Source organism: Acinonyx jubatus, chromosome E2 (genome assembly GCF_027475565.1).
Source record: "Acinonyx jubatus isolate Ajub_Pintada_27869175 chromosome E2, VMU_Ajub_asm_v1.0, whole genome shotgun sequence".
Lineage (NCBI taxonomy): Eukaryota > Metazoa > Chordata > Mammalia > Carnivora > Felidae > Acinonyx > Acinonyx jubatus.
Genome location: NC_069396.1, coordinates 45,993,499 through 46,020,306, shown reverse-complemented (window position 1 = coordinate 46,020,306; position 26,808 = coordinate 45,993,499). Strand labels below are relative to the sequence as shown.

Sequence of the window (26,808 nt, the reverse complement as noted above, 5' to 3'; positions counted from 1 at the left end):
GTAGGGAGGTGCCCTATTCTCAAACAGACCTTTTCAGGAGCTATCCCACACATGGAAAACCAACCAACCAACCAACCAACCAACCAACCCAAAGCTACTCAGATTACACTCCAAAGAACTGGGTCCTCCCCACAGGGGAAGAGCCTGCCCTCCCCACAGAGAGTACACAGGGAGATAAGGGTCTGAACTAAAGGCAGGTGGGGGCCACGGGGTGGAGGTGGAAAGCGGCACTCAGCTCTCAAAAGAAAGCTTTTTAACAGGAAGAAGAGATGGGTGAGGCCTACCTGAAATAGCTACCTTTAAAAGAGAAAGAAAACTTCCACCTCCCAAAAGGCAGTTTTTAAATTAGGGCAGCAGCAGACTGGGGACATGCCCTCCGCCTCCTCTGGCCCAATGTGGCATTTTGCTGTGAAACGATCAGGCACAGGGGCCCTTCACCTGGAGAACAGGGAGTCTGAGCTACAAAAACCCCATTTACTTTCAATGGCTTACAGTTGAGCTCAGGTTTCGGGGTAGGAAGGGAGATTAAAGATCGTCTGGTTTAAACTTTGATCCTTCAAAAAGATAGCCAAGTGAGCCAATTCTGGCACCGAGACTGTGTGTCTTGGAATCCGAACAGGTGCCTAAGAAAACCAGTCTTTAGAATCAACGTTTCATCATGGACAAATCCGCCTATGAACTTGCTTATCTAGATAACAGGCATTTGGCATGTGGGGAGAAAAGGTCAGAGGGGGCACTGAGGGGACGCAAGTGTCATTCAGGCAAGTGCTTCTTCCGTCCTGAGCCAAGGCCCACCCCAGTGACTCCCCAACAGAACTGAGAAGTGAGAAGAGTGTGCAGGCAGGGGCATATGGGCAAACACCACCATTTCTCCCTTTGTTCACCTTCTAGCAAGACAGCCTGCTTCCTGCTGGAACTTACATGATCCACAAACTGGACCTTGGTGGCGGAAGGGCAATCATGCTGGGCCTACAAGTGATTTCTAACAGTGGTGCAGGTTTCGCTTTTGACCACGAAACTCCTTGGTGATCCTTTTTCCTTTTTCTTGTCTTGAAACATTCTGACTTAATGGTCCACCGATCAGGTCAGAAACCTCCTCCAGTGAAGGCAGGGAGGGGTGTCTGGAGTGAGTGACATGGCTAGGGCAGAACTGGATTGGTCTGAAAATCTGTGCTCTTGACACAGTGGGGGAAACCGGAGCTTGGGGCAGCGCTCACGGACATGCACTTGTTTCATGGGCGCTCTGTCCCACTGGCTTCCCGCTCTCAGGCCTGGGCGTAAGATGATCCCTTTGAGAAGCAGGCCGCGAGAATATAGGGAGGGCATTTATCTGCGTGATCAATTCCTCTCATCTCTGAGTGGACGAGCCCTGGCAGGCGGCCCATGGAGGTGCTGGGTACTCGTCAGCCTGCCCACCCTCTCCTGAGGCTCAGTGCAACTCCTCTTTGGGGCTGGCGCTGAACATGGGCTCAGTGAGTACTGGCTGAGAGAGTGAATGAATCCATCGTCAATCTGGGAGGTGCCTCAGACCAGAAATTCCTGGCTTAGATTTTGGAGTTTGCCAAGAGGTAACTGGTGGTGTTCAGTTATCCACTCTAGACCTTAGCCTCATGTGAGCAGGCTCTAGCTCTACTTCCTGGCCCTGTGACGGTGGGGGGTGGGGGGCACAATTTCTGTGGGCTAAGAAATCATTCTCGATTTGGGGGGTCTCTTTTTTCCTTTACCATATTCACTCCATCTTAGTCCCCCTGAATATACAAGACAGACAATATCAACCAATGTCTCAGGAGGATTTTTTTTTTTTTAAAAAGAGAAACGAAAAGAAGGTTCTATAGCCAAAGGGTAATTACAGGACTGGGAGGAACCAGTAAAGAGAGACTGAAACCTCTGACTCATAATTGCTCCATTAAAAATGGTGAAACCGTTTACCCTGGCACAGTGACAGGGCTAGACTCTCACTCTGGCTCGCCCCACCTACAGGCCTTCCTGGGGCTGGCACTGAGGCCCCGCCAAACCGCAGTAAGGGGCGACTGTCTCCAGGAGCAGTGTGATGTCAGAGGACAGGGAGGTCCCTGCCACTCTCAGGGGCAGATCTGACTCCCGGCCCCATCACAACAGGAGTGCCTTTGTGTGCACGTGTGCGTTGGGAAGAGGGGAGGTAATGGAGCACCACTGTGAAGATGTGGGTTCGGCTTTCCAGGGAGGACTCAGCCTACCAGTCCACCTGCCCCATCAGCGCTGCTAAGGAGCCGAACCATCGACGCAGACAGCAAGAGGTGTTTTTATGACTGGGTCGGGTATAAGGCCCACCCTAATCTAACTGTACAAGTGACTCACATTTATTGAACACTTACTGCTTGCCAGAATTTGTTCTCAATGCTCGACATTTTACAGATAAGGCTAAAAGCTGAAGCAATCTGTCACAGTCACACAGCTGGAAGACGTCAGGGTCAGGATCCACACGTCTCCTAACCAACCTCAAGTCTGGCTGAGACTGCTTTCTGTTTCTGGTTGTTGCCGTGTCGGGCCCCACGTGAGGTACCTCACATATTTTCTCTCATCCGATCCACTCTAACGAAGACACAAAACCAAATGCAGTCCCGGAGGCCCTTGGCCAATGCCATCCTCCGCCAGCACCAGAGGCCCAGCGCTGGGCCGCAGGGTGAGTCATGGGAGAGGGAGGGCTAGTCAGGTGACCCAACGAGAATCAGAGCTATGCTGAGGTGGCCTGGTTACCTTGACATTCCTGTGATTCTGCCAAGGTAAAAAGTAACCCGAGGAGTTTGCCTTATATGGGCACAATGACAGATTTCGACACAATGTGTTAACTGACCCTGCATCAAATCCCAGATTGCATAGGAGAGGCCTGATAAAGCTCTGCAAGTATAGGAAATAACAATTTATGACAGGCTATCACTGGTGACTCATAAAACAAAGGTGCAGCCCAACTGCCATTGTGTGCCTTTTAGAAGTGGGGGGAGGTTGGTGGCTCCCAGGCCAAGTGGCTCCATCACTCTCCTCACACGTGGCAGGAGAGGCCTGGGTTAGACCCCTCCCTCTGTTCACAGGGCCTGGTTCAAGGCAGGGCCTGGAGGAAATCAATTTCAGGCTGGAGCAGAACAGCCAGTCCTCTATGGGTTCAGAGAGCCCCAACCACCTGCTTTCTCCCAGAGGAGTCCAGAAAGGAGAGACGGGAGCTGCGCTGCCAGGCACAGGCTTTCCGCCCAGCAGGGAACAAGATGGTGAGGTCTCAGTGCCTTGACACTGCGTGAGAACCAAAGAAGGTGGCTGGGCCTCCCAGGATTCTAGAGTCATCCCAGCTTGGGCCCAAAATGCTGGCATCAAACACCCTTCCCAGGCAGCCCCCGGCCCACAGAAGGAGGAGACACTTCTCTGAGCCCTTCCCAAACTCTCAAGCATTTATTCTAATCTTAAAATGTATTCGGTGTTGGGGCACCTGGGAGGCTCAGTTGGTTAAGTGTCTGACTTCAGCTCAGGTCGTGATCTCAAGGTTCATGAGTTCGAGCCCGTGTCAGATCCCTGTCCCCCTCTCTCTGCCCCTCCCCCCCACTCTCTCTTGCATGTTCTCTCTCTCTCTCAAAAAAAAAAAAAAAATGTATCGGGTGTCTACACATGCCACCTACTATTCTGAGCACTGAGATTAAAACGGACAAACTTCCCGGCCCTCACGAAGTTTCCGCTCTAGTGGAGGAGGTAAGAAACAGAAAAGAAGATATTGGACTGTGGTGGTGCAATTAAACAGGGCAATGTGGCAAGAGCAACTGGAGGAGGGGGCAGCTGAGGCGAAAATCAAGTTCAGCCAATCAAGGAAGACCTCTCTGTGGAGGTGACTAACGAGCCTAAACAAACAAGAAGAGCCAACTGACTGAGTAGGAGCATGGCTGGAACAGAGGGAGGACAAGCAGAAGGGGCTGGTTCACAGGGTGTCCTACAGGCCATGGGGGCGGGGGCGGGGGTGGGGGTGGGGCGGGGAGGTCTGGTCTCATTCTAAGACCAACAGGAAGTCTCTGGAGGATCTCACAGGGGGAGCAGCATGACCCGATTTATGGTGCAGGAAGACCCCCCTGGTGGCCGTGTGGATGGCAGGGTTACAGCAGTGAAGATGGAGAGGACCCGGAAGGCAGAGCCACTATCATGTGCTGCCCTCTGTCAAAACCTTGCTCTCTACACGACCAGGAAGCCAGGGCTACGAGGTGACCATCACCCACGCGCCACCCTTGGCTACCTTCTTTAGAAACACAGAGGCCTGAGGGCGAACCACGATGGGCTTCACAAAGGGACACTCCATGGCCAACAAGAGTGGAGACTTGAAAGTCATACCAAGAGGCGATTTTCAAACAGCATCCCCCAAAGAGCTCTGCCTTCAGGGGTGCCGGGGGTGAGGGCAGGTGCCCCCTCCTCAAATTTAACCTCAGCAGCTCCTTTTATCTATTTTATAACATGGCAGAGACATGTGAGATTCAACTTGAAAAACAGTTGTGCTGCTGAAAAATGTCATTGCCTTAAATCTTAAATCCTCCGTGCAAAATCTATTCCAAATGGTTGCGGCCCTTCCACGGTAGTCCCTACATCCCACCGGATCAAGTGGAAGACCCGGCTCTGTCCGTGGGGCTCCGGAAGGGGAAAGAGGAGTTCTGGCACCACTGGCGTGAAAGCCCTTCCCACCCCTCCCCTGCTAAAGCCTTTGATCCTCTCTGCTCCGTGGGTGGCAGGCGGCTGGAGGAAGGCACACACCACATGTGCTGCCATTCCTGACGGTGGAGGCCTGCTCCCTTCTGGAAGGTGGAGCGACAAACAAAGGGAAGATAAGAAGGCCTGTATCCCAAAGTTCGCCCAGGGTCTGGCCTGGTGCCCACAGATGGAACCTGATGGGGGAACCACAGAAAGGCAGCCTGAATTCACAGCAGGGTTGCCAAAGTAGGCGGCCATTCTCTCCGGTGGGAGCAAACCCTTGCCATAAGTTCTAACTTCCATAGCACCCTCTCCTCTGGGACAAGAAAACAAAAAAGAAAGAGCTACAGGCGGAGACCATGAAAAATACTGTTTATTTAACTAAGCATCTACTAAGGTGACACTGGCCTTCAGGTAGCTTTCCCACTTCCTGGGGGAGCGGAGATTCAGGTAAAGAGAATCACAGCCAAGGGTCTAGGGAGACCTGCAGAACCTGACAGTTCCACCCTGGAGGTGTGCACAGTCCTGCTGGAGAGGGCCACTGGAAAACCAGTCGCTGCAGGGCAGGCGGTATGGTCCGAGGACAGCGGAGGGCAGGTGACACCTGATCTGGGCTGTGAAAGAGGAGCACTATTCTGATAGGGTGATGACCTGGGAAGAAGGTCGGTCCACGTAGTGGGAACATCGAGAGCGAAAAACACAAACATGCAGATGTTTGGGGACCCCCCAGAAGTGGCAGGGGATGGTGTCAGTTGGGGTCAGAAGGTAGACAGAGGCTGAAGAACTCAGAAGTTGCTCTCTGGCCAGTGGGGCAGGCTTCTCAGTGACCCGATTAGATGTGAGTCTCAGAAAGATAATGTTCACGGCACTAACAAGATGAACCAGGGGCCTGGAGTGAGGCCAGCTGGGAGGCCGCGGCAGGAGGCCTGGGCAAGGACGGTACAACAGGGATGATGCTGGGAGCGGATGTCAGAGCACTTCCTGGGTAACAGACGTGGAGCAAAGGGCACACCAGTGTTAACTCACTGAGGTCCGACCACAGCCCACGGAGGCAGGCACTATCCTCACAGAGCAGTTAAGGCACTTCCCCGAAGTCACACAGCTCAAGGCAGCGAATGGTGGCACGGCAAGTCATGCCAAGCCTGACTACAATCTGCACTTTTAAGTGTGTGGTCTTGAGTCAGGACAGCAGCGGTGGCAAAGGAAAGGAGGAAGCTTAGGATTCAGAGAAAGAAATCAGTTAAAACCTGGCTGCTGACCTGGATGACCTACGGACGGGGCAATGTCAGAGCCAGGTACGAAAGACCCGAGGCAGGCTCTGGAAAACAAGTTTGGTTTGGGATATGCCACAGGCATTCACTTACTCGGTCACCCATTCAAACATCTCCTGAGCTTCTCCCGTGGTTGGGCGCGGTGCTGGTGCGAGGCGTTCAGGGAGGAGATAGACCAGGTTCTCCCACAAAGGACGTCAGAGTCTAACAGGGGACACTGATGTGTGAGCAAATAATTGCATGGGAGAGTGACAGGTGTGTCGGGACTAGAGACACGGGAGTCATGCACTGAGAGGTGAGACCAGACGCCAGGGAGGAGGGTGGATAAAATCCTCCGGGGGAAAAAGGACACTATGAAATGCCCACATTTAAGAGGCAGGGAAAGGGAAAGGAGCCAGAGATAGGGGAGGGAAGGAAGAGTCGGAAAAGTAGAAAGAAGGTGATGTCAAGAAAGGCAAAGGGGAGGAGTTTCTGGGTTTTTCCTTAAGACATGGTCAGAAGCATCAAGTGTAACAGGGCGTGGTTATATAAAATACATATATCCATATCAGACCAACACACTGGAGCATTTATAAGTGATGTCTGGAGTGGCCTTTAAAATAATCTGAAGTGGGGAATGTGCTGGGAGATGATGAAAACAAGTTTGGCAAAATGTTGACAACTGCTGCTCTGCTGGGTGATGGGTACCTACGATTCTCCCTACTTCTACACGTGTTCATGTGGGTGCGTGTGAGGGTTTTGAGAAGATCACGCACTGCACAGAGATTGAGAAAGGAGGGCAGGCGCCACCACCTGAATCCCCAGCTCCTACCACAATGCCTGGCACACGGGAAGGGACAAACCCGTCCTGACCAGGCAGTGCCGCACACACCCCTCGGAGGTGGAAGCCAGCCAGTCTCTAGGGATGGCGGAGAGCAGACTGCAGGAGCTGTGCGGGCTGAGAAGTATACGGGAAGTGAGGAGCAAAGGCTTACAGATTTTTTAAATGCCCCAAGGCCAACATCCAAGGACATTTCTTTTTCCCAGGACAGAACCTCCCTTGTGGGCCATCCGGCACCATTCTGTTTTCCTACAAAGACGCAGACTCCACTGCTCCAAGGTAGAAGCTGAAATCACCCTCCCCTCCGGCTTCAGTTTCCCACTGAGTTCCCTGGGCCCCCCTCCTCTCATTACCCGGTAAAGGCCGCTGGGGCAAAGAGGCCCTTTTCAAAGGGGTATCAGACCACACCTCACTATCCTCAAATGAACAAGCACTCTCTTTCTTGCCTTTCTCCTCTCCTGCAGAACAAAGTTGCATTTAAAAGGAAAAACAGTCTCAGGTTTTGTGTCCCGAACAGAGAGAAGGTCCCAGGGGCGTGGACTCGGGAACACAGAGTGGCCGATTCCCCAGGATGGCTCTCGCCAACAGTGACGAGGTGTGGAGGGACGAGGCAGACAAAGCTCAAGGCCAAGCCTGACAGCTGACACAGGGTGGCCTGTCGTTCTGGGTCCCATGGAGAGCCTGGAGAGCCATGGGCAGCTATCGAATTCTGCTCAACCACATCGTGTAGCCTATCTTTCTCTAGATTTTCCGTGGTACGGACTTCTCTGCCAATGCTCCAGAAATAACGATGACCACCAAACATAGCTCAGACCGCGTTTCCTTTCCTGGTATTGCACGTCTGTCTCCAGGCTCAGCTCAGGACACGGAGACAAGTGGGCTACCTCAGAACACGGTACAATAGTGAGCTGGGTTTCAAGAAGGTCGCTAGTCTGCTAAACCACAGGGCTATGTTTTGATGTTTTTAGCTATCCCTAGAAACAAAACACTTCACTGTCTCTTACTATATAAGTTAATTTGACTTACAGGTAGCAATTTCTGTCTAAAAAGAAAAAGTTAAAAAAAAGAAAAAAAGACAGGTCTCCCTGCATTTGGCCACCCGTACCATTTTGAGAGCAGGGGCCTTCTTCTTGTCACGATCACCGTTGTGTCCCTGCTGCCTAGACCCGTGCCTGGCACACAATGTGTGGACATCTAGCTTGTTAAATATTTGCACAGAATAGGATTCTGTTCTAACGATGATTTCCCCTCTTTCCCCACTCAAAAAGCATCCTATTTGTGCTTCATCACTACAGGCATTGATGCTCAACTCCGTGAGGACAGCTGGCTACTGTGGCTGGAAGTGACCCAGGGGAGGACTTCTTAGGACCTTCCAGAGCACACAGCTTACAACAGGGCCAGCTTTTAGATGGGATTCAACTGGCCTGCAGAGACGGCCTGGTCTTGGGGAGTGACAGTACCCTCCTTCTCAGAGGATGGCTTGTGGGCAATCAATCTCTACCCCTAACACCAAGCAGAGGCACTGTCCCACAAGAGACATTAAAACAAGTGACGGGTGGAGAGGTGGCTGATGGGCTGGCTATTTGTCTGTTCATTCAATAGATATTTATTTACTGAGCACCTGTATCTGGCAGACCCTGTCCCATGATACAGCAGTGGACAAAACAGATCCAGCCTCTGTTCTCAAGGCCCTCACAGTCTCACAGTGAGCAGAGAGAGCAAAGGTTGGTTCAGCCTAGAAGGATAAGTAGAGGTAATAGACATGCCCCTAAGAGAGGGACCGAACCTTAGGCTGGAGGGGTCAGGTACGACTTCCCAACAAAGAGGAATATAAACTTAGATCTAAAGAATGAAAAAAAGGGGCGCCTGGGTGCTTGGTTGGTTAAGCGTCCCGACTTGATATCGGCTCAGGTCATGATCTCATGGTTTGGTTCCTGAGTTCAGGCCCTGTGTCTGGCTCTACACTGACAGTGGTGAGCCTGCTTGGGATTTTCTCTCTCTCTCTCTCTCTCTCTCTCTCTCTCTCTGCCCCTCCCCCGAACGTGTGTGCTCTCTTTCTCTCAAAATAAACATTAAAAAAAAAAAAAGAATGAAAAAAAAAAAAGAATGAGCAAGAGCTGGGATTATTGGGGATTTGGAGAGGGAAGGCAGGAAAGTGGGAAAGAGCATGGAGTAGAGGCAGCTGGTGTGCCTGGAGCATAGTGGTCGGACGGGAAGGGGAGAGGAGGTCCTACAGGGCCGAGGGGACTTCCAGATTTGGTCCCAAGGGCAAGGGATACCGATCGAGATTTCAAGCAGGATGTTATCTGGCTCCCAAGTAGAGAGTGGACAGGAGGGCCTGGGGTTGTTACTCAAACTGCATCATCAGCACCTGGCCACGCTGGCACCCAGACGCTGGAGCACCTGGTTCTGCCCTGGCAAAGGGACAGTGAGGCTGCTTCAGGAGAGCCAGGAGGACCTCAGGGCTTCCTGAGATGAAAAGCTGCAGCTTGCGCCTTTGGGGCCTTTCTGGGCCTGTCTGCAGTGTAGAGCAGAAGGGCTGGCTGCCTGTTTACCTTCCACATCCGGCCACAGACGCCCTGCCGGAGGGCGGGAGGTGGGGGTAGGGGGTGGGGGGGGGGCTTCCCAGAGGGAAGGACACATGCGGTGCTCAGCAGGGACACAGAATACCTCACTAGCTTCCTCCTCAGAGGCCCTGAGGGGCCCACCGGCCTCTCTCAGCGGCCTCTCTCAGCGAGGTCTGCAGCCCACTCGCAGGCCACTGCCGTACAAGGCGCACGTTCTCCCCCGCCTTGGCTTTCTCAGCCAGCAATACGGAGTCTGCCCCTAAGCCACAGGGGCTCCATCCACCGCCCTGAGTCTGACATAATCAGGATGAGTAATAGATTGCTGCCTCTTTCTAGGAAACTCACTTCCAGGACCCCTTCAATGCTTAATGCAGACATACCTAGCAGCTGAACTTGCTAGAACTCAAGGCCAATCTTCAAAGAGCAGCTGGCTTCAAATTTACACCTAAGACAGCACTCTTCCTTTAGATCTTTGGCTGCAGTTTCCTAGTTGAAAAATAGTCCCTGACCCCACCCTACTCTTATTGGGACTCTACATCCCACAGGATGAAACCTCAGAAAGACTCCACCCCAACCTCCATCCTAGTAGACAGACTAGTAATTAAAACAGCCATCATGTACTGATCTCTACCACATGCCAGACGAGCCCCACACCATCACCTCGCTGGATCCTGACAAGCCTTAGGAAGATACATCACTGGCCCCATTTTGTAGGTGAGGAAATCGAGGCTTCCTTGCCCAAGGTGCCTCGGGCAGTAAGTACAGGGCCAGGATCAGCATTAGAGCCTCTCTGGCTTCACGGCCTATGTTCGTGCCTACAGCCTCCGAGGCCAGAGAGAGCCTGAGAACACAGCAGGTCCAACTTCGGGCCTCCGCTTGGCCCCGCAGTGCACCGCAGGACCCCCCGTGTCCAGGCCCTGCTCTTGCTCTGCTACGAGGCCTCCTAGCTGGGTGATGAAGAGTTGGGTCCACCTAGCTGACCTTTCGTCAGAAAACCCCATGGTGGCAGCTGAAACCTCTGCCCAGCACCTCACGAGCCGCAGTGCACACGACAGCAAAATGGGAGTTGAGCCCTAGCTAGCCGGGGGCCTCTACTGTCAGCCATAAGGAACGTGGCTTAAGATGTTCACAAAAATCCTTCCTCTTGAGACACATTTCTAGGCTTATTAAATAAGCGACAAAGTCGAGGAAGCAACAACCAAGCCAGGTTAGCTGTACTCTCACCATATGCTTTTCAGACCAGAATTAATTCTTTGGCTGGTTTTAGGCCTTCAATCTCAAAAATATCTAGTTTGTGCTTGTCTGCAAAGGAATGTAGCTGGGCACCTCCCACCAGCAACACAGAGAACAACTCCTACTGCCATCACCTAGTCTGGCCAGAGAGTCAACTCTCCAGCACCACACCACTGTTTAGACAGGCTCCCCTGGACGAGCTGCTCAGCCAGATGCCTGTATCCAATCTAAGACACAGAAGTGAAGGTGAAATGCCCGTGGACTGGCATGACTCTCAGCTACTGAAGCAGCGGCATCACCAACTCTGTCCTCTTGCCATACCCCGTTCTCCAGGACCCAGATCTAGGTGCTCTGGTGCCAGTACATGCCTGACGTCCGTGGAGGACTGCCATGAGCTCTGCTCTAAGTCCTACTACCAGGGACATGAAGTCAGAGAGACGCAAACCAACCACTCAGCCCCGGCATGGGAGAAATACCCAGAAAGACAAACAAGAGCACGGTATGATTCTTGGTTCTCCTGTTTACTGACTGAGTGCCCTTGGGCAAGTCACATAACCTCTCTGAATCTTTTGCCTCATTTGTAAGGTGGAAATAAAAACACAAGGCCGAAACCCTATGTTTACTGTGGCGTTATCTACAACTGCCAACATATGGAAGCAAAGCAAGTATTCATCGATAGATGGATGAATAAAGATATGGTGTATTCTCTCTCTCTCTCTCTCTCTCTCTCTCTCACACACACACACACACACACACACACACACACACACACACACTGGAATATTACTCAGTCATAAAAAAGAAATGGGATCTTGTCATCTGCAATAACGTGGATGGACCTAACTTATGCTAAGTCAAGTCAGACTGAGCAAGACAAATACGCACTTATTATGTGGAATCTAAAAAACAACAACAACAAATGAATAAATTGCAGAAACAGACCCACAAATACAGAGGACAAACCGATGGTTGTCAGAGGGGAGGAGGAAGGAGGATGAGCAAAATGGCTGAAGGGGAGTGGGAGGTACAGGCTTCCAGTTATGGAATGAGTAAGTCATGGGGATAAAAAGTACAGCATAGGGAACATAGTAAGTGGTCCTGTGATAGTGTTCTATGGTGGCCGGTGGCAGCTATACCCGTGGTGAGCACAGCAAAACATACAGAGTTGTCAATCACTACTGCCATATGCCTGAAACTAATGGAACATTGTGCATCAGCCACACTTCAACTGAAAAACACAATCGGGGCGCCTGGGAGGCTCAGTCAATTAGGTGTCCGACTCTTGAATTCAGCTCAGGATCTCACGGGTTCGTGAGATTAAGCCCCACCAAGGCTCTAAGCTGCCAGCGCAGAGCCTGCTTGGAATTCCCTCCCTCCCTCTCTCTCTGCCCCTCCCCTGCTTGCACTTGTGTGCTCTCTCCCAAAAATAAATATATAAACGGAAAGAAAGAAAGAAGAAGAAAGAAAGAAAGAAAGAAAGAAAGAAAGAAAGAAAGACAGACAGACATGCTTCCATGGTGTTCCACTTGACTGGGAGCCCCATGAAGGCAAGGGCTGGTGTTGCTGGTTTTCTTCACAGCTATGTACTCAGTGCCCCAAACAGTGACTGGCACGAAATCAGTATTTATGGAATCAACGCTTTCTCAACTGCATTTAGAACAAAACCCTTGGGGCGCCTGGGTGGCTCAGTCGGTTGAGCGTCTGACTTCGGCTCAGGTCATGGTCTCACAGTTCGTGGGTTCGAGCCCCGCACCAGGCTCTGTGCTGACCGCTTGTTCAGAGCCTGGAGCCTGCTTCAGATTCTGTGTCTCCTTCTCTCTCTGCCCCTCCCCCACTCACACTTTGTCTCACTCTGTTTCTCAAAAATAAATAAATGTAAAATAAAAAAAAAATTTGTAGAATAAAACCCTAGATCCTGACTGGAGGCACGTTCTGGCTACCGTCACCTTTCCGACCTCATCTCACATTACCCTCCCCACTCGGCCCAGCCACCCTGGTCCCATTCTCCCTCTCTTCCCACGCTCCTCAGGTCCTCCTGCCTGTGACATTCTTCTCCCCAACTGGCCGCTGCTCACCCTCCAGGTCTCATTAACCAGTCACCATCCCCTAATGGCTCTTACTCAAACTACAGCAAACTGCCCCACTGTACCCTCTTAAAGGGCTCTGCTCTTTTTCTTCATAAAAGTGATCACATCTTGCAAGACCCTAAATATTTGGGATTTTTGCTGTTGTTGCTATTTAAGGGCCAATCTTCCCCACTGGGCTACAAGCTCCATGAGGACAGAAAGGCATATTTGATTTTACCCAGTAACCTGTTTATGACAGACACATACTGGATAAATGCTCAGTAAATAATGAATGGATGGGGGCACGTGGGTGGCTCAGGTCATGATCTCAACAGTTCATGAGTTCAAGCCCTGTGTTGGGCTCTGAATTGACAGTGCAGATCTGCTTCAGATTCTCTATCTTCCCCCCCCCCTGCCCCTCCCCCATGTGCGCTCTTCTCCCTCTCTCTCTCTCTCTCTCTCTCTCAAAAATAAACATTAAGAAAAAAAATGCAGAGCTCTTAAAACACACACACACACACACACACACACACACACACACACAGAAACACACAATTAGTGGATGGACCACCCCATCTTCTCCATCAATCATGCTGGGATCAATTACTTAAAACTGGTGAGAAGAAAAAATAAAAAATAAAATAAATTAAAACTAGTGAGAAGGCTTCACCCTCTGCTCCTTATTGATGTGTTTCTCTACCTCTCCCTTCTCCATAATTCACTCCCTTCCTCCTCCGTTCATTCCAAATCCACCAAAAGGACATAGATCAAAAAATACACAACCTTGTCCCCCCGCCCCGTATGGTCCATGTGAGTGGCAGCAAAGCCCACGCGGGAGAACTTCTACTGCTTTGAGCCCTATCCTAAGGAACCTTGGCCTGACAGTCTGTGGACAGCTAGAAGCTTTCTCATCCTCCTCACCGGGGTATATATAGTGAAGGCTCCAGCACCCAGCGGGTTTTCTGGGTGGGAAGCGCTTTCCCTTGCAGAGAGAGTTTCCATCCGCGGAGAGCCTGTGAGCAACGTGAAATGTGAAGCATTACAACCATTTTTCCTCCAGCTATTTCTAGGCACACAAATAACATCTAAGGACTCAAGGCCAGCTTGAGAAAACAATTGAGCCAGGAAATACTCAAGCCAGTGCGGAGGCAACAGAGCCCAAAAAAGTTAAAGTTGAGAGCCATGCCTTTATGGAGAGTTTCCTGGCTTTTCCCAGACAGACGAATCCAAAGTTCATCTGAATGCAAAGTTCAACAAGGATCCTTTTCTGTGGGACCATTCGTACAATTGACAAGGGCCTCAATTAGAGCTTAGAAAAAAAAAATATATGAATTTTTCAGGGGTAAGTGTCAAATTTTTTAAATCGACAAATTTACTGCACACTTAGTATATCCTATTTTTCAGAAATCCGTCAACCCTCATCAGTAGTTAGTGTCACATTGTGGCCTGTCTACAAAGATCTCAGAATTGGGTCTCTTTCACAAAACCTAGATTGCCAGTATCTTCCAGAAGTCAAATTTAAGTGATCCATCCTAAGTATTTCTGTACACCTGCTGCTTAGGTGCAAACTTTGAACTGGCTGTTTATTTTGAACGTTGGCATTGTTCACCGGGTCATTGTGTGTGCAGAACAGCCACCTTTGTATCCAAGTGCTGTATGGGGCCTTCTAAAGCAAAAACAACAACAAAAAAACGCTTTCTGCTATATTTGTTCACAGAAACATGGAGCCAGGTCCTAAAAACAAGCACACGGTGACAGGAATTTTGAAGAGCCTACTAATAATTAATTATCTATGGTAAGGGGGGCGGGGTGGAGGGGAAGGAAATGGAAGGGTCCAAAGATGGAAAAATCACAGATAAGGCAACTCGTTTTCACTGCCATTCATTTCAACCACCTTTTATCAGAGCTGTCAGCAAGGAGCAAAAGAAAATGGATTTTCGCCTTCTCAATAAGAGGATTAAGCAGCAGAAATCCAGTCAAGAGGAAAGAAGGAACTTTCGAAGGAGAGGCAGGATCAAGAGCATGCAAATGTCCAAGGTCAGAGGTCACAAATGGGTAACTCTTGGGGCCCAAAAGGCTCCATTTTGTATGGTTTGCAGGTTTTTTTCTTTTAAGTTGAACTAATTGCCTCATAAAACTATGTTCCAAATTCTTGGGAAATGAAGTCCCAGGCCTTCATTCCCACCTGGCCACAATCAGACGGAGTTGAATTGTGGCTGCCCCACCCCTACCCAGGCTGCTTCACTGGTTTTTGTCACCTGCCCTATGATAATCCAGGACAGCAGTCCCTCAGCTCCAGAGGAAAACCAGGAGCACTCACATCCATTCCTCTCACAATGGCTCAAATGACAGGACCACCCACCCAGAATGACAAGCTACAGGCCAGGACAAAGCACACCCCCTCCCCGCAACTTCCAGCTTCCTGTGGCCTCCACCCCACCATGCTGTGCTCCCAAAGACCCAGAGACAACCTGAAATCCCAGGTGGGAGTGGCGGGTGTTACGTGGCCCCCAACTCCCTAGAGTACAAACACTAAATTCCTTGGGAGACCTAGGAGCCATTCTTTCCAAATAGTGGGGCTGGGAGGTTGAGATGGGGCAAAGGTATGGTCAGGAAAATGTTAGACACACAGGATATACTGGCTCCGTGGGGCCCAAGAGGAATGACCCCCCTTTGGCTGCCAACACTTTCCAACTGGTGCTAAGAGTGAACAGCTATTTCCACTAAAGATCAGAAAAGCACTAAAGTTTCCATACATTGAAGACCGAGCCTTGAGATTTTTGGCTGGGTAGCAATTGCCTCTCCCTCCTTCCCTCAACTCTTGCTTCTACCTCATCAGCAAGCGAGCTAGCATTCCAAGAGATGATTTCCAGAGTGCTCCCAAAGAACAGAATCCCAGGACTACAAGCATGACCTGTCAGCCCTGGGACTGTTACCAGCCCATCAAAAAGTGGTGCTAACCTCACCAACTTCCTGAGGCCATGCGGGGCTCAGTTCCTGCCAGTTACCATAAATCCACGGCTCCAGATGCCCAGAGCAGCTCCAGAATCAAGCAGTGGCCCGAGCAAATCCAAGGGCAACAATCTTCCCAGGCAATGGCTGTGGTTTTTGCCACCACCCCATCATGATCTCCACCAGCTCCCCCTCAGCTGCCTCACGTACACACACAATCTAAGTAAAAACAGCAGGCTTACAGCTTCGAGACTCTTCTATCCGTCCACTCAAGACCAGACTGAGCCACCAAGGCTTTTCCCCCACACAAAGTCTAAATGCCACTGGTAGGGGACACCGGCGTACTCTGGCTTCCTTGACCAGGAGAAGCATCTTTCTTGCCTACATCTGTTATTTCTTTCCAGCAACATGTCTCAAACCAGGATAGTTCCAGGAAAGGCTGGATCCCAAGGTGACTCTTCAGCCTTGGGGAACTTATGAAACCACACACCAGGAACCAAACACTCAGGACTCACCTGGAGGTCAATGTCGAAGAGAACAGTAAACCAAAGGCCATATTCACATGCACATGTCACCCTAATATCCAGTTCATTTTCACTATTGATTTCATTGCCCATCTTCCCCTCCAGAATGTAACTTCTATGAGGACAGGAGCTACGCTGGTTTTCTTTCTTGCTATATCTCTAACCTAACAGTTGAGTGGAGGGGGGGAAAAAGAATACTAACAGATCACAGGATGTGAACCCTAGGAAACTTACATGGATTTCCTACTGAATCCCCAAACTTCCCTCTAAAGCGGTTAGGATGTTGTTTAAGGAGAGGACCATGTGGGGGGCACTCTAAACTGTACCCTGCTCCTGTATTAGCACTGCAGAGGTTTATCAAGAAACTGGACCATGCAAAGATGAAATGAGACACCGTATTATAACCTCATCTGTGTAAATCACCCGTGGTTTATTTGGAATTCTACGGAAAAGACACCTCAAAAGACGTAACTCGCCTTAACCAGGCCTGGATCTTCTTATGACTGTCTTCTGCCGCATAACTAGTAAGCCAGCTTGCATATTTTGCATTAATGTCTTCATGCAGGGCTGGTTTGAGTTTATTTTTGTTGCTTTCATTTTAAGACTGTGTTTATGCCTCTCTGTTAGACTTCCAGCCAGAAGAAAAATGACAAGATGCTAAGTTTGTCCTTTTTTCAGAGATGCTCCAGACGGTTCCTGGAGGCACATGGGAAGATTAACAACTTATAGGTGCCAACTCACTGGCATTGGGTAGTCTTCCAGAATGGTTTTTGCGGAAGAAACAGATACACTAAACTAGTCCTGTGTCTCGGCTTCCACGCTCCACGATGGGGCCTCTTGTTCTCAGAAAAGCAGCAGCGTTTACCTAGTGCCGAACTCAGCGCCCTGCCTTGTGGGCCACAAATCCAACTATAAAGGAAAGCACTAAATGCGGAACAGCTCAGAAAAGGCTGTCTCTTAAAAAAGGCAGCAGCGTTTTGAGGAGCAAAAATAGTAAGAGAGAATTTTTTAAACTTGGAAAAGTTGAATACAGCTAAGAATATTTCAAAGACCCCCACTTGTGATTTCCCTCCTGCCCTGCTTTTCAATGGACTTGCCTCTTGTACAGACAGCTAAACACACACACACACACACTCTCTCTCTCTCTCTCTCTCCCTCTCCCTCTCTCTCACATACTCCTTTTTTAATCCCACCAACCCTCCTCCCCCAAAGCCAGGCTCACAGTGACAGCTTCAAACAATGACATCACCCCAGGTTTGCCTCTTTGGCAGGGTCAAGAATATTGTTTTCAGTGAATTTCCTGTAAAGGTTCTTAAGGCAGGAAACTAGTCCTGTGCCTTGAGTCCTCCGCCTGTTTTGAGCCATCCTGTCAAGTCGAAACAAAGGCTTTTTGTGTTTTTTCCTTTAAAAAAAACAAAACTTCCCTGCGCTTTTAACGAGTGCCTTAATTACAGCTAAAGAATTAGATATATTTACGGATGACCTCATGCCTGCTGATAATTAGCAACTTGAAAGACCTGGCAGGTCTTTAGCGCTGGTTCCTTCTCCTTCACCCCCCTCCCAGAAGCGTTCAGGTTAGTTACTAAGCTTGACCTTCCAAAACAAAGTAGGTCGGGCCCAGCCAGCCACCCCAGCCCAGGCTCCCAGGCGGAGAGGGGCTTGTCCCTCCTCCTGAGTGGAGAATGGAAACTGCGTCAGAGACGGTCAATTTGCCCGGGATAACGATGTAGGAGGGGTGACAGGCTTCCGGGGGGGCCCCACTCTAAGTGTCGACATGTTTTAATTAACGCTCAGGCTAAACTAACCCTGGCACAGTCAAGGGGAAGAAAACTGCTCATCTCGGAGGGAGAAAGTGTTTGCATTTGCAGAGTCCCAGTCGTGGCCGAGGGCTGCCTCTCCGAGGGGGTTCCCACTGAGGACTCTTCATGTCGGTGCCTTCGGTTCTCTGGCTCTCCTCCTTGCGAGAATCCCGACAGGAGGTGCAGCTGACGCGGCTGTTCCTTTCGGTACGCTTTACCGTGTGAGGGGTGTGCACGGCCGGATTTGGAAGGCGCAAACCGGGTGGCCCTCCGGCAGGGTCCCGCCTGCACGCCCAGCCCTCCCACCAGTCAGTTGCCCCCTCCATTGTAACATTTTCCAATTTCCAAATTTGCTGCGGCCCTGCGCCCTGTTAGGGGAGAGGCTGGGAGGCGGACATTCTCCTCATTCTTTTGCCTTATTAGGTTATGGATTTGATTGCTTTTGGGGGGGACAGGGGCTAAGTTGAGGAATGGCATCAGGAAGTGACCTCGGGAAGGGGGGGGCAGGAGGAAGGCGGTAAAGAGGATGGAGCGGCAGGCGTGAGAAGCACCGGGGAAGGAGCCTGAAAGGGGCATGGCTCCGCTAAGCCCTCTAGAGAAGGTCCCACGTTCCGGGTCGGCAACTGGGCGCAGGCTCCCGCACGCCTCTATGCCGTTTGATAGCATTTCTGGATCATTATTTTGGGGGTTAGTAGCAAAAGGCTCCTCCTCTTTCTACATCTTACCAGTTGAGAGAAAGCAGGCTGACCCAAAGCTGGAGGTTGTTTCTAATTTGACTGGATAAAGATTTTTTTTTTTTTTTTTTTTTTGCTTTGCAGGAAAGGGGACAGGGAAAGAAGGGGACCCAGGGAAAGAGCCCCTGGGCTTATCCCAAACTTAATAACAAGCTGTGTGTTACTCATGAAAAAGCCTTGCCAGCACTGCCTATGGCTCATCCAGACACGAAACCATTCAGGACTCGCAACTCAGAAACAAGAAGCTACCTCCTAGGCAATGAGGCACAGATGGCCTCAGAAGCTGGGGAGAGGTTGTGTCACTTACGGCTCAAGTGCGGGTTGTCACTTGACAGAGGATTCGTCTTTGAAGGTACTGGCTAGGTTTTAGGGTTCAGAGCTCCCTGGGGGGGCACCTTAGGAATGCGGGCACATGTTGTGGCTTTCCACTGAACTGCACGTCTCAGCAGGTCCCTTTAACTCCTTTAAAGAGAAGATGCGAGCAGCAGGGCCCACCTGCACGCAGGATGGTGAGCCGCTGTAATCATTAAGAAGCTACATTTATTGAGCACAATGTGTCGGGCACTGGGCCAGGTGTTTTACATACACTATCTCATTTAATTCTAGAGTCAGCCTGTTGAGGTAGGATGAGGACCCTGTTCAAAGGAGGACACTGAGGTTTAACCTCTATCACCTGCCCAGGGTCACACAGCCAGTAGGTGGAGGGCATGGGCGCAGAACCCAGGTCTGTCTCCCTCTAAAGGCTGTGCTCTGACCCTCCTCCCACCGCACACCTTTCACTTCCTCTGGTCCCGTCACCAGAACCAAGTATGGAGATGGAAGCACAGGAACCCCCTCCCACAGGAGCTCAGCACCCTCAACGCCCCCTCCCAGGCTGCAGCTGCTTGGGCCAACAGACAGCCTGAATCCCAGTGACATCTGAGCCGCCTCCTCTAGTCTGGTGGGTAGGCTGGGTGCTATCGGTTAACCCACTAGCTAAGCAGGCAGCTCTTCCCAGAGCCCGGGTTCGCGCATGAAACTTGGTGACCCTATAAATTCTGCAACTCCTCCCCCAGAAAGCTCTCCCAAAAGGTGGGCAGAGCAAGCGTTGTCCAACGACAACTAATGAGCCCCAGGTTCTCTCCTCGAAGGAAGTCCACTTCCATTGCAGCCTTTCAGAAGTGGGGAAAAGTCCCCCCCCCCCCAAGGATGGTCAGGCGGACCCCGCCTTGCAGCCATAATAAGCTGGATAAAGAAACACGCCGGCTCTGCTAATATTCTGCAGCTCTCTCTCCATAACGGCACAAAGAGTTAGGTGCCAAGCTACAAAGACTGGCTCATTCTGAGGAACACCTGCCCCCCGCACCATTGCCACCAAATCCTTCCACAGCAAACCTACTGATCCCAGGCAGTCTAAAGGAGGAGGCCAGGTTCTACTGGATGATTTCAGCCGCTACTTCACCTGCATGAGCCGAGCTGTGTCACAGCTCTCAAGCATCGTGACCGAAGGGAGAAAAACTCAACCCGGAACCACACGAAGAACGAGGCATGGGGCAGCCACCCTGACCTTATCTTGCAGTGGGGCCACAGACTGCAACTCAAGTATGTCAATCCTGGAAAAGCGTATCAAGGGCACTGCACTAGTTGAATCACACAGTTGGCCATGAGCACCTGAATGAATGTTTTTTTTTTTTTTTAAACACACTGGAGTATTTCCTGGGATGGGAAGTCTAAGTTCCACAAGCCAGCTCTAAGGCATTTATTTAAAGAAAAAAATAGCACCTGTGAGCCGAGCTTGGCAGGCAAGAATAAACTTTCAAGGCAGAACGCTTCCAGGCCACCCTCATTCCAGGGACAGCATGTTAACTGTGGCACACCAGCCAACCAGGCTGTCGGGGACCAACCCTACTCATTTCTGCGACCTCAGTACAGAACTGAGTGGTCGTCTGGACTAGGAGGCAGTGGTGACATCACACACCCGGATGGGCCACGAGGCGCAAGGCTTGGAGAGACTCCTGGACCGAAGAAGCGAGTCTCTCTCCCTTCCTTTTTCGCAGGCCTGTGCTTATTGTGAAGGGACCATCGGCAAGCTGAAGACAAATGCCCTGGAAGGGCTTAGTCAGGGCAGACTCCCACGTGGGACGTCTGGCCTGCCTACGACGGCCGTGAAAGTGACAGGCCCTGCGAACGGATATGGGTTCGGACCCTGGGATCTGGCTGTTCAGAGGTTTCGAGGCATGGCTAGGATACGCCGAGCGTGGTGCCTCAAACGTGAAACTCCCCAAAGACAATGCTCATCAGCGGAAGGAACTGGTAGGACTGCTCGCAAGACACATCCAAGGGCTGCCGTTCAGTCGCACACAAGAGACCCCCTACTACTCCCCTAGAAACCTGTGCACAGCTGGGGCGAGGCCGACCCCTCCTGAACACTCACCTCCTTTATGAAAGTTTCCATGACTGGCCCCACCTGCCCTTATTCACCCCTTTGCTCTCCCGGGACACAGCCAGAGTGCTGCGGGCTCGTCGGCGTGCCGCTTAGTGTCCTTCTGAAGTCTCATGCGGCTCTGCTCTCTCCCCATCCACACCGTGAGCTCCTTGAGAGCATGGGCTAGGTCTCCGGTTTCTCTCCTACCCCTGAAGGCTCAGTGCGGAGCTCCGCTCTGCAGAGGGGCCCAGCGAGGGTTGCTGTCTGGCCCTGGCGGTCATGTTTCTACCTGAGTGCTGGACTCCACAGCCCATGAAGCCCCAACTCATGTTACACAACATGCTGGCTGGCTATAAAATGCAGACCCACTTTGCTCTGCGGCCCCCAATTCTGCTACCTAAGTGACAAGTGCTAAAGTCTTTCAAAAGACCTTCTGAGTCTTTACAGTGTGATGGAAAGAGACAGCTCTTTCACCCCCACCCCCCCCACCCCCCACCCCCAAGCCTTTCCTTTTCTATCTGCAGGAACAGCCTGGAGCAGGTTCAGCTCAGCATAAATGCATAATAAGCCACCCACCGTGGAAACTTACAGCTGTATCCCAAACGTGGGGTAGGACTCCATATAATTGGCCACGTTTTCCATTTGCCATTACACTTTCTTCCCACCCTGAACTGGTTTTATAAAGGGGAGGTTTTGTTTTTGTATTTAAGGCGATAAGGATAAAAACACATGCACTTATCTCCCCTCCTATACAGCTACTTAAAAGATTTAACAAGTTCACATGGGTATTCTGCCAGGAGAGTGGAAACCTCGCCATCTTCTTTCCAGCCCAAGAAGCTGGCTGGCCATGCCATCACAGGGCGGTTTCATACTCATTCACTCCTCTCTAGTCTGTCAACAGGGATGATTTTTGCTGCCGAATTGCACAAGGGGCAGGGCAAAGGGAATCCCAGCCCACGTTCAAGGTGGACGCTTTACGGTCCGTGAACTCAGCTTCTTGCTGGGTGCTGTGTGTACACAGTGTCCACCGACAGCCCAGAGCTGTGTCGCTGTTCCTCCCACCCTGAGTGAAAGCCACATAACTAGTCTGACAGGCGTGCCTTCAGATGGGGAGCCATGGGCAAAATGAAATCCACGGTGTTGCTGGATTGGCTTCCAGTGGGGTACGGAAAGCTGAACGTCTCAGAACCAATCAGCCTGCATGTATGTCTCCCGGAACTAGGACCACGCTAGCTACGGCTGCACCTGACCAAAAGAAACAAGGCGGAAATACTGAGTAAATGGAAGAGGGATTTACAGAGAAAGGGAAGTCCCAGGAGAAGAGCCAGTTAAAAAAATCAGGCTCCCTGGCTTCCCACTTCAAAGAGGCAACCACAACATTTTACCAGAGATGCTTTATAAATCAAGCGGCCTCTTGATGGGACTGAAGGGGACGGGAATTTGTTCAGAGGGTAAGAGTTAAGTTCTCTACGAGAGACAGTACAAGGCCACATGAGTCCACGGTGCTGTAAAACGCCAGATTCAAAAGTTACCAACGCTTTAATCAAACACAGGTGTCTACTGCAGCAATGAGCACAGAGATAATTGAAGCTTTTGTTTAGTTTAATGCTCCACAGTCCCAGGATTCCCACTTCAGAAGTCAGTTCTGGTTTGGCCGGTCCAGGGGCCCCGAGAGGAAAGGGGTGCAGGGCCAGAATCCTGGAAGCATGAGGTTCCTGGACTAATGGAATCTAAGAGGCACTGAATTTGTAGACTCTAGGCCTCATCGCCATTTCCAACAAAAAAGCTCTGAGAGAGCTGTGACTGTCTTTTCTACGTGCCCTGCTCTGGCCACTCTGCCCTTCTTTCTGTTCCTCATGGCCTCCACACATTCGTCCCCCTACTTGGAACAGCCTACCCATAATGCTTTCTTGGCTCCCTCCCTCATCCCTTAGGGAATAGCTAAAATATCATGTCTTCCAAGATCTTCCTCTTGATTGAAAGTGCCTGCGCTGTGCCCTAGTCCCCTCACCCACCTCTCCCCAAGCCATTCCCAATCACCAGACTGTAGTATATGTAGATACAGGAGCACAGGCTTGAAAACCAACCTTCCAGGTTCAAATCCTGGCACTGTCACTCGAGTAAGTGACTTAAACTCCCATTTCCGCACCTGTCTGGTTAGGGTAACAATACCTACCTCACAGTCCAGGTAGAGCGCTTAGGGTAGAGTCGAGCACAGGGTAACACGCTAGCGATTATTATTATTTAATTGACACCCCCATCACGCCATCTTGTCTGAAATTGCCTAGTTTTGCTTATATGCCTGCTCTCTGTCTCCCCCATCAGCCTATAAATAGATCAAGAATATACAGAAATGAGATGGAAGATGGTTTGCATTTGGTCATCTGATTTCCTTGGTGGCCACTGGCCAATCCCAAAATGGGGAGCTGGCTCCCCAAACTGCCCACATTCTGATATAAGTGAACCCACAAAGCCTGAACTACTACTCAGAAGTCTCATGTTTAAACAATGCTTGGAATGTTTGATAGGAACACGCATTTATTTTTAGGCAAGAAAGTTGTCTCCTAAGCTAACCCTGTAGCCCTGGAGCAGGCCGTATTTGGCAAGCATTGCTTTGTGGTTGTTTATTAAAGAGGCCCAGAACTTTCTCAAGTCTAAGGTAGCTGCAAAAAGAGAACTCAATGAGCAGTGAGTCTTCTATTTTTATGGTGAAAGCTTGTTCCCTTTGAATCTCTAGGGTGTTTCTGGGCAGCAGGTAAGAGCCGGGCCCCGCTCCTTGACATTATGCAGCTTGGGGCCAACCGTCCCTAGAATGGATCCACGGACTGGATTCTTTTCTGCAGACTGCCTTTGTGTCAGTGAGTTAAAGAAAGTTACAAAAGGAAGGGGAAAATCGGTTTCCCAAAATGGTCAAGAACGCACTCCCCAAATCAGGCTAGGTATTTCCTCTCACTCTACCAGCAGACATAGCGCTGGGTGACTTCAGGCCTGACATCTCTGAAAAAGACATCTTGATACAGACCTTTCTGTTTTACAGAAAGTCAAACCCTCCCAGACTTGGCAGCATAGCTCAAATGACCAAAAAAAAAAGAAAAAAAAAACCTGCCTCACAATCCTGGTGATGTTTACCGTCTGGAGACCTTCCAGGACTGGTTAGCAGACAGCCTGTAAGAAGGGTTGATTCATCAGACCGCCCTTGAACCAGCCTGGAAAACCAGCTGCTTCCAGACATTTTGAATTCTGAAACTGAGTTTATATCATAAGGCAGAACTGGAAGACCATACAAGCCTACAAAATTAAAAAAACAAAACAAAACAAAACAAAACAGAAAACCTGACTCTTCCAAACACAATCCATGCCAGCAAGAGCCAAATAAGTACTTTGTAAAAGCATTTAAATATTTTCGTCAGATTCAGAGTTTAATGTAAAGGTATTCAATCCCTTAAAGGAAAGAGGGGGAAGTAACAGGGAGAAAAAAGTTTATTTACTGTCAGAGTTGGGGTAGGAAGGATGTAGATTTTTTTGTTTTTAATGTTATCATGGAATGAACTGCACTTGGGATTTGCTGGAAACTTCAGAGTTCTTTTTAATTTGTCAGTGTTTGTGAAAGCAGGCAAAAGATGCAGGCACATTCTGCCCTGCTATTGAGAAGTCACATAGCTGAGATTCCAAGTCTAAATGCCTGGAGAAAAAGCACACATCCCAGCCACAAAGCCAACAGTGGCTTTCATGCTTGACTCTTTTTCTTCTCCCGCTCTCATGCGCAAACGCACGCCCTCCAGGGATAAAATGGCCCGGCCCGATTCCTGCACCAGGAAACAAGCTTCTCATCCACCCACCCAGCACGGCCACGGTGCCTGTGGAGACTTTCCTGGGAGACCGGCTGGCGGCAGATTTCTGCCCAACAGCCCAACATTCCACCATTAGTGCTGCCTCTGGGATGGAGGCGCTCCCCAAAACAATAAGTGACTCAGTTTCCATGGTGACATCAACGAAACACCTTTTACTCATACCCAGATTTTGATCAGAGACTTACATGTTGACTATTACACACGCACAGATTGAGGCAATGACACTGACTGAAGCAGACTTCCAACACCACCCTCGGCGTTTGGTAAAAGCCTGTCGTTTCAATAACACAGGTTGAAGACCCACAAACTCTCCTAGAGTGACACCCCCTCAGCCTCCCAGCATGGCTGGTGGTTGAATCACTTTCAAGCTTCCTCCCGTGATGGTTCTTCTAATCTCAACTTGGCCTTCTCTGCCATCGAAATGAAATATACATAATTTTTTAAAAAAGAGAAAAGAAATATATCCATTTTACTTCCTGCTATGCCCCCCTCCTGGATGGCTGCTAATTGAGATATTTATAAATCAGAGTCACTACTCAGGAGGTAGGATGTGAAAACCCTCTATCTTAGGCTTTTTTGGAGATTAAAAAACCAAATGTGTTCTCTTCATTTGTGGAGAACGAGGAGCAAGGCCTACCGCCTGCCCCTGGCACAGCCTCCCATCCACCTAGAAATGTGGCTTCCACCCACTCTCAACAGCCATCAAGGAGGGGGGGAAAGATGAAAAGAAAAACCCACTAGAAAGCCAGTGACAGACATCACTCAGACCCACACCTTCGGGGGGGGGGGGACTTTAAAAAGCATAAAACAAACCACAATGTCTTCTTTATTCCTGCCCGAAGCTGAAGACACAAATGCTATTGTGTGGCTGGTGTTCTAGCATCCCATTCAATCATTTCAACACCGTCAACGATATTTCCCAAGATGACTTCATTGTGTTCCCCAAGTAGTAACGGCCACTTCCAACTACTTCTGCCCTGTGTCCATAGTTCCACTGGAAAACAAAGAATCTGTTCTGCTCTGCTATTTGGAAGAAAAACATTTAAATAAGCCTTTCTTAACTCGGCAGGAGGGCACTGCTTTCCTTTTAGAATCTAAGATTCAGATACCCAAACAGGACAGCAGTGCAGTTTATTCCTGGGGGCAGCCAAACTTTCAGTGTGTATGTTATGTGTAAGAAAGCCAGAGCCTTAAAAAGAAAGCTGTGTGAGGAGCAAGCGATAAGCCCACAATTCTTGTATTTACAAAGTGGCCCTGCTTTCTTCAAAAACAAACAAAAACGCCTAACATTTGAAAGCAGAGATAAATCCAGAGTCTTGTGATCTTGAGTGATGTGTTCAAGTACAGCACGGTTGGGTGTGTGTTCCTGGGTAAGTCACTCTGCCCGGAATGTTTCCAGGGCTGAATGAGATCGTTTTTTCCAAGTGTGGCATGCACACTTGGGAGATTTTAAGGATTATTCACATCCTACATTAACCCTTGAATCACCATGAGCTTATTCCTTTGATATTCTTGTAAACCTTCTGATTACTTCAAAGAGAAAGTCTCTGCTTGGTACTGTGGTCTTTAGCACCTCACTGACACTTGCCAATCTCTCTTTTTAACAAAGAGAGCAGGCCTCAGGCCCAGAGCCTTCAGCGGGAATAAAACCTAGCTAGAATTTAAGGACATTGTTTGGTTCTCAGCATGTTTATTTTCGCAGTTTCCTTCTATTTATGGCCAGGGAGGCTGAGTTTTTCATTTATCATACTTATATAACTTTTCCTTTTAAAACTAAGGCAAATTGACTTAAAGAAAGTTTTAAGTGTATAAAAAATTTTAAATGGTATGAAAAAATCACAAATGACTAAAGTTTAGGAAACAGGGAGACAAGGGCAGGTGCGAGGAGGCAGGGG

General features: G+C 49.9%; 1 protein-coding gene across 5 annotated transcripts in view; it reads right to left on the bottom strand.

Annotated features, from left to right (window-relative positions):
- Window positions 1-26,808, bottom strand: part of ACTN4 (actinin alpha 4) — a 70,627-nt gene that overhangs the window by 37,532 nt on the left and 6,287 nt on the right. The window lies entirely within an intron of this gene.